This window comes from Dermacentor variabilis, chromosome 1 (genome assembly GCF_050947875.1).
Source record: "Dermacentor variabilis isolate Ectoservices chromosome 1, ASM5094787v1, whole genome shotgun sequence".
Lineage (NCBI taxonomy): Eukaryota > Metazoa > Arthropoda > Arachnida > Ixodida > Ixodidae > Dermacentor > Dermacentor variabilis.
Window position 1 is genome coordinate 213,604,878 of NC_134568.1, and position 7,891 is coordinate 213,612,768.

The window sequence follows — 7,891 nt, forward strand, 5'->3', positions numbered from 1 at the left end:
GCTAACATGTAAAGCGTTTCTTTTTGATCATTCATCTTTTTGTGTTTATGTGTGTTTAATGTGTAATGTATAGTAATGTATAATGTTCCCACTCCTGCTATAGCCCTATATTGGGCTGCTGTATATGTAAATAAATAAATAAATAAAAAAATAAATAAATAAATAATAAAAAAGCTTCCGCAGCAGTAAAATTATTTTGCACGGGCGAGCGTACCGTACCAGTAATTTAAAAAATTACCTAACCTGATAATGTCCATTTCATAAGATTTTCTCATTTCTGTAGCAAGAATATAAGGCCTTTTTTCTTTGAGTATTTTATTTTAATCGTAATATTATTAGTGAGATATGGAATCCCCTGTGGATCACGTAAATAACAATTAGCGGGGGGGGGAGGGGGGGTTGAAACTGGTCTGAACGCTGCAATTAATTGCGCGGTAGGTAAATAAGCAAGACATAAATGAAAAAAAGCACCAAAAGGTGAACTACAGTATCTTAACATGTACGGCATAAGTATGAAGCATAAGACATGTTCCACGTTTTTGGCTAGTTAACAACTTTAAAGCACCAATGAAAAGCACACAAATAAGATTTCAGATGTACAGAATACAGAGGCTCAAATGTTCCTGTCTAGCGGACGTGACAATACAAAGCTGCACATAATAAAATTAAGGACACACGGACAAAACAACAGTGACAGAGGCAAGACATACGTAACAGAAGCAAGAACCCAAACGTTGTATATAGAAGAAACATATGTGATCTAGTATATTACAACATGCGCTGTACGCGTTAGTGCAGTCCAGAATGTCTTACAAGCCACAAAAGGACGAGACACATTGGCATAACAAATAACAGAACTCCAATGTGGAAGGCACGGAAGTTATTGTCAACCGATCATTGCAATAAATAGTATACGATAGCATAATAAGTAAGTAAAAATGCGCTTGCGAACTTAAGAACGATGAAAGAAAAAATTCCAATCCTGAGTTTAGCCTGTCTGGCTTAACTCAGGATTGCAATTTCCAATCCATAATGGCCTGCCTGGCTATTATGGGAAATAATAGCGTGTTTCAGAATAAAAATGCTGAAAATAAACCCATTTTACCGCTACTGCGACTACCTTCAAATTGATGTAGTGACTGTCTCCTGCAAATCTTGTAGGGTGATCATTAAGAATACACGCTTTAATGGTTAAAGAGAAGCATGACGAACAAGTCATGGATTATTGAATAGACACGATGACTTCTGAGCACGAGCAAATAACAAATTACAAAATTTAAAGCTTTTATCCACCTGTCTAAGCAGTTCGTTTCAGAACTGCTTCAGTCTGAAGAAGCATTTTGCTGCTGCGAGAAAATAGCAATGACGTTAAGACAAGTGCAATCGTCCCGCCTAGTGCCGGTCAGTTTAACGTGCACCGCTGTTCTTATTTTCTGTTTCCTTCAATATTTATACATCATGCTCGTTATAGCAAGTACAATTAATTTGGTCGATGTACACTTAAAGTGGTCTAGCTCACAACCTCACAGCTGTCATAGTGCATAGGCTGCACAGCTGTCATAGTGCAGCCAAATTTAGATTAGTGAAAAGCTTTTCTATCAATTTACGACGTCATGCACCGACGTCATGCACCGAAGTGAAGAATGCAAGAGATGAATCAGTAAATGTCTGTGCAGCGCTCCACCAAAATACCTTCTAGAAACGCCCGCACTAACCGCCTCGGCGCGACAGATTCAAGCATCCGTTCTTTCAGTTCAAGCGCCTCATGCACCGTTATTGTTTCTATACGATGGTTGGCTGTATATATAATTTTATTCGGGTCTATTGTTACCGAACATGCTTGTCCATATCGATGGGACCACGGTTGTGACATTCACTTTTGCAAGAATAATTCTCGTATCAAGCAGTGATATGAAGAGAATGGAGTCTCCGTGTCTTGTGCAGAATTCTGTAGCACGCAGCGCAGCTAGCGCCATGAACAAAACCGCTGCAAAGTGACCACATGTGAACGAAGTCAAACTCATACTTGACTTCAAGCTGTTCTCACGCTTGAATCAAGAGCATAAATCTCAGTCTAGCTCAGCGGCGGTAACGTTTCCATATTTTCCTGGCCCGTGACGCCCCGACATATCACAACAGTATCGCCTACCTGCCTACGACATACTTTTCTTTTCGTAGAGCTTATCTGGCGAACGTTGAAGCTGCTAGTACGCAGCGCACAGCCAACTGTTCACAGCGTCACAGCGCGCCGAGACTCCATAGCCTCGATATCTACTTTAGTTAACCATTGCCTGCACGGGAAGCATGTCTTCATTCTTGCCTTCGGTGATTGTGAAGCAAACGCACACTTGACAGGCTTCACATGTGGAGGGGCAAAGCAAGAGCACATCTTCGCAAACAGCTTAATTCATTGCCTAGTGCTTCGAATGCAAGGAAATCGGACTGCCTGGACCGCACCTGTCTAGATGGAAATATGTTAACCCATACGGAAGAAGAAAGCAAACAAGAAGGATTACCTTTTTTTTAGGACGACACAGGAGCCTAATTTGCTGGTAAGCTCTTCACAAAAGAGCAGTGTTATTGGCGGGGAACAAATCCGTGCCGCAAGCTTCGAGAGAGCAAGATGCCCAATATGCCGATCGAAGGACTGAAGAGATAACAAAGAAGGATACGCTTCGGCACGAGAGATAGTTGCCAGGGCGACAGATATACAGCTAGCAAGAGGCGCGCGTACCGAGCATGTGCACCCAGCGAAGTGCGAGACAAGGGAAATGGTGTGGTGCGTGTGTGTGGGAGGGGGGGGGGGGGAGGTCACCATTATGAGGAGAGAAACGCTGCCATCGTTCAGCCAGGGCAAGCTCCGTCCACCTGCTCTGAAGCCTGCCCTTCAAAATTGCGAGTCTACAGGTATATCGACGAGAACACACAAGCAACGAATCCATAGTGAATATATTCGACTATAAGTAGAGGCAACCTCATGTCGACAAATAACTGTCCCACTGACGTGACCCTGCGCCGTCGCACTGTGAAGACATGGCACACGAAGACCGTTGCCGTAGCGCGTGACATAAGCAAAGGAACATTCGCGTTAGTCAATATGGATGTGTCGCCTTCATCGAAAGGCCAATAATGTGCGATTGGTCAGCCATCTGCAGCACGTGACTCGCGCTGTATCCTTAGGGCCGCTATGCACTCGAGGGCGCAGAGAACTGACCGAACTCATCCAAGTCGACTTCGGACCTCCAGCCCAACACGGCTTACCGGCAACTCTGGATACGCGCGCACCGATCAGCAAACTTACAAAGACATGCACATTGAAAACTACATCGAAGCTGCAGGTGACAAGGATTCGTGGCCGTGTAAGTGACGAGTGACTACACAGTCACCAGTCACTTTCTGCCGAAGGTATTGGCTTATAAGTGATTGACACGTAATAAGAAGCACTAGTGTAATAGCAGTGTCTTGCACATGAGGTAGAACCACACGCGCAAGACAAAAGACGAAGACATTTTCCTTTTTGTGAATCGTGTGGCGCTGCTTTCACACCATGCCACACAATCGGCGCTTCCTCGCTCTACAAAGAACGGGTTGCACAACGCTCGGCGGTGCGACCTTTCTTTAAAATCTGCTAACTTTCCAAACAACACAAGGTGAAAGTTCAAATTCCAAAGAAAAGCCATGCGCTAGCGACAGCAAGGTAGAGAGTTCGGCTACTTGGAATGGCTGCATACTTGAAATCAGTGGGGAAAACGATGGCAACACGAAAGGACATTAAGACAAGCCGAGTGCTGGGAGGACGTGGCGCTCGTCCTGTGTCCTCCTGCTGTAGTTTTCCGCACTAATTTCAAGTATGCTATAGTGACAGGTATGACTCGCCTCACTATGTCCTCCCCTGTTTCTCGATAGCCGTCTATAATGTTCCGAGGCAAGCTAAGACAATGAAGTTCTGAGCTGTAAGCTCATGCTCCTTCTTTTCTCCCGCTTCTTGAACATTTCAGACGCGGAGAGCACGATGCGAAAAGGAACTAGCTGACCCATTTTATAGCTTATAGGAGAAAACTGTTCGACAGCACATGAGTAATCTTCTTCAACTGCGCGAAGCTTACCTTCTAAGGAAACCGCGCGGGTTTCCTTTGTATGTCCTCATGCTTAAATTATGGGGTTTTACGTGCCAAAACCGCGATTTCATTATGAGGCACGCCGTAGTGAGGGACTCCGAAAGTTTGAACCACCTGGGATTCTTTAACGTGCACCTAAATCTAAGTACACAGGTGTTTCCGCAATTCGCCCCCATTGAAGTGTGTCCACCGTGGCCGGGATACGATCCCGCGACCTCGTGCTTAGCAGCCCAACACCCTATAGCCACTAAGAAACTGCAGCAGGTTGGTGTATTACCTGCTTGCTCTCGGTCTCTGAGTCGCAACAGCAATTTGTACTTGCGTTTATTGTGTAGTTACTTGTGTCATTTGGATGCTGCCGTTTCATTCTATGCGCAGAAAAGGGCGTTTGCTGGGGCATTAAAGATTTCGTCACTCGGCGCACAGTGGAGGTGCGCCTTGAGGGTTACGTTGACGCCGTGTCGCGCGCCGGCTCGCAGGGCTGCAGAGGCCGCAGCGTCATCACGGAATTGAAAGGCGTACAGTATACGTGACCACGCGGACCAGCGACGGAGCGACGCGAATAGGTCGACGCAATACAGGGTGCTTCAGCGAACACTTTCAAATTTTTTTAAAGGTTGCCTGTGGCAGATAGCTCAATTCTAGTTTATGAGCCGGTCTACTCGAAGCGGCGGACACTACTTGCACAAAAAATTTAAATTCCAAAATTGTCTGATTAACGAGAATTGACTAATTAAATTTCTAGATAATTATCTTATGACCCATATTGCAATTTACAAATTCTAGCAGTGGACTTCGCAAGGCGGATCCACTGGGAACGAATTCTCAGGACGACACCAGTTTCGAGATATACATTCCCGAACTTTGCGGGGAAATGCATTGGCGTTCCAGTTACTTGTGTGCTTCAGTGCGTGAAACGACGTTTTGCTAGCAAATTAACTGGAACGCCAATGCATTTCTCCGCAAAGTTCGGGAATTTATATCTTGAAACTGGTGTCATATTGAAAATTCGTTCCACGTGGATCCGCCTTGCGAACACCGCGGCTGTCATTTGTAAATTGGTACGAGAACTATAGTTCTCGTACAAAAATAGTAGCGTGAGCTGTTTAAGGGCTGGTGACGATAGGTCAGCTTTTTTCGTGATGCCAGGTATTGTGAGGTTGATTTTTGGCTGAGCGAGGCACCATGGAGGAACTCAAGGTCTCGCAGCCGGAGTGAAACAAGCTGGCAAACGACGACAAGGACGAAACGCAACGTCCTTCCTTGTCGTTCGTCGTAGTCGTTCATATTTTCGGAATAATGCAGAAATTCAAGTGGACATTAGCTTAAGAGCTTGAAAAATATCTTCCCTTTACATAAACGAAACTTGGAATAAGTGCTGAAAATTGGTTCTATCTCCGGCACCCCCCCCCCCCCCCCGTGTCCCACTCTGGCATCTGAGGAATCTGGTCACATTACGTATAGGTCTGCTACTGTACACAACATCGCAAGTTCTGACAAAGCCGCCACGTGGAAGTATACGGATGGGATGCAAAAAGCGCCCGCATATTGCGGTGAACTGAAATACTTGTTCACCCATGCATGCGTCTGAAGTTGAAAAGCTCACTGCGTAGACCACGGACGCAAGATGAACGCTGGGGCCGAATCTTATAACGGTTCGGAAGGGGAACGGTTCACTTGGCATCATCTGATTGGTCAAAATTTTGCTTGCGTCAGAGGCCGTCAGAAACAGCGGGGCGGCACCGAAAATTATGATCACGTCACGCATCGGTCAATCATTTCCAAAGCGAACCCGTCTTTGGCTAAGAGTGGAGCCGGCGAAGCGGTAGTCCGCTTTGGTTTCCATTGCTGTGGCTTGGCTGTTAGCTTGCGATCCTGGCCGCGCGCGCCGGTGGCGAGACCCCGGAGACACGTGGGCGTCGCTCGCGCGTGCGTTGGTAGCTTCGGAGGCTATTACTCGCCTTCGTCGTTTGCTTGGCGTTGCTCTTTCGGTGTCGACCACGGCTGGAAGTGCGATACGCGTTCGAAGAAATGATGGATAGTGATTTGCACCGCCCCATGCTGGCTTTCTAAGAAGACCTTTCGCAACGCTACGAACTGGAGGAGACTCAGGTGCAAGTGTACCAGTGGTCATTCCACGCAGAGGAAGGATTTGCGCGCTGCGGTTCATAGTCACCGGCCTGCAGTTCCCAGAGGTCGGTTGGAAGCGAAGCACTCATCGGAATGGCCTAGATCTCTGCTGCCGACACTGTCCACGAAGTTGCTCTCCCAATTGCTGTGTTGGTCGGTAGAAGGGCTCGGTCAGCTTTCCCGTGACCTCCCCTTCAAAGCCAATACCAAGGAGATATTTGCTTGGTGATATCAAATTCCCAGTGCTATCGCCAGCGTGAATAGCTCGCAGATCGCCATTCAGCAATCAGAAAGGTTCAGCCTAGGCTGGTCCAGCCCTCCCTTCGTTCGGCTGATAAAACTATACAGTCAGGACGGGAAGACATTGTGATCTCTTATTTGTCTGCCCCTTTTTCTCTAGTTCGGGAGTGCTGCACTTTGTTCCTCAATTTAACGGCACAGCGCGCCGTCAGCACCATGCTCTTCGATGTTACTTCGTGCAGGCAATGCAAGGCCCGTATATCGTAATGTTCGATTTCAAGTTCCATTGCTTGTATCACGCGACACGCCATGGGGCAGATCGCATGCAAGGATAGCGGCAGCGAGCGAATCATGTCCAAGCCGATGACGAAGTGCGAAAAAAGAAGGAAAATTTATATAGTCGGCTAGTAAAGGTGGACCTAAGAACCAGTTCACGGTTTGGCCGCACTCGCTACGAAGGAAGTGCTCGGAGTGCATTCCTGTCTCGTGCATCGTGCAAGCTCCTGGTAGCAGACGACATAGCGCGGCGCTCTGCCAACTCATTTACGCTTGCGATACCGTCTGTCGGCATAGAATGAAAAAGAATGACATTATTACTTCAAGCATTGCGTAAACGCCCGGCACCACACGTTTATACTTTAGAACTTGCCGTAGAATATTGAATTTATGTTTTATATTTAATTAGCAAGCAGGAACATTCTGCAATTCCTCGATTAGCTCGTCATGTGATGACGTACACTTCAGAGGTAGCACCCTCTCGTATATTGGTGGCGTCCTCCCCTTCCTCCATCTCCGGCTTGGGAACGCCACATTTAGTGACGTAAGCGGCGAAGTGAACGGTTCGTTTTCCGAAGCGTTATAAGATTCCGCCCCTGCGAGACTTTTTAGCAGTGTCCGCATTCCGAGAACTTCTTTTAGGCAGGCGCACGGCACGCAGTGACAAGAGCTGGTTGTATACGCACCTTTTCGAACGAGATCTCTCAGTGAACAGTGTTTGGGATCGGACTGCTGGTACGATCTGTTGGGAACTCGGCGCTGACGCCCGTGGTTGTACCTGGGTCGCAAGCCCCAAGGGTAGCGTTGGCCTGGCGGCCTGGGGTACAACTGGAAGCATCCGAAGGTCCCGGCAAAGCATGAGTCGACTGGTAACAACGAAACAACTTGTTTATTTTAACATCGCAAAGAGTTGGCGGTCAGGTTGACCGAAGTAGAGAGACGGGAGAGCACTTCACTCAACAGCAGAAAACGGAGCCCTCCTTTTGGCGTCCGGGGGCAGCTGTTTTTATACTCTCGCAGTTGAGGGCAAGAAGGAACCCCTCAAAAGACGAGCACGTGAATGTACAATGGGCTAATGGTGACGCACACTGTCGTAGCGATGCCGTAGCACCATGTCGAGCACGATC

At 47.3% G+C, this 7,891-nt stretch overlaps 1 protein-coding gene across 1 annotated transcript in view; it reads right to left on the minus strand.

The window, feature by feature from the left end:
- Positions 1–7,473, minus strand: part of LOC142592690 (uncharacterized) — a 28,853-nt gene extending 21,380 nt beyond the window's left edge. Inside the window, exon 1 of the mRNA XM_075704264.1 lies at positions 7,451–7,473. The gene's annotated coding sequence lies outside the window, so the exon portion shown is untranslated. The remainder of the gene's footprint in view (positions 1–7,450) is intronic.
- Positions 7,474–7,891: the final 418 nt, after the last annotated feature.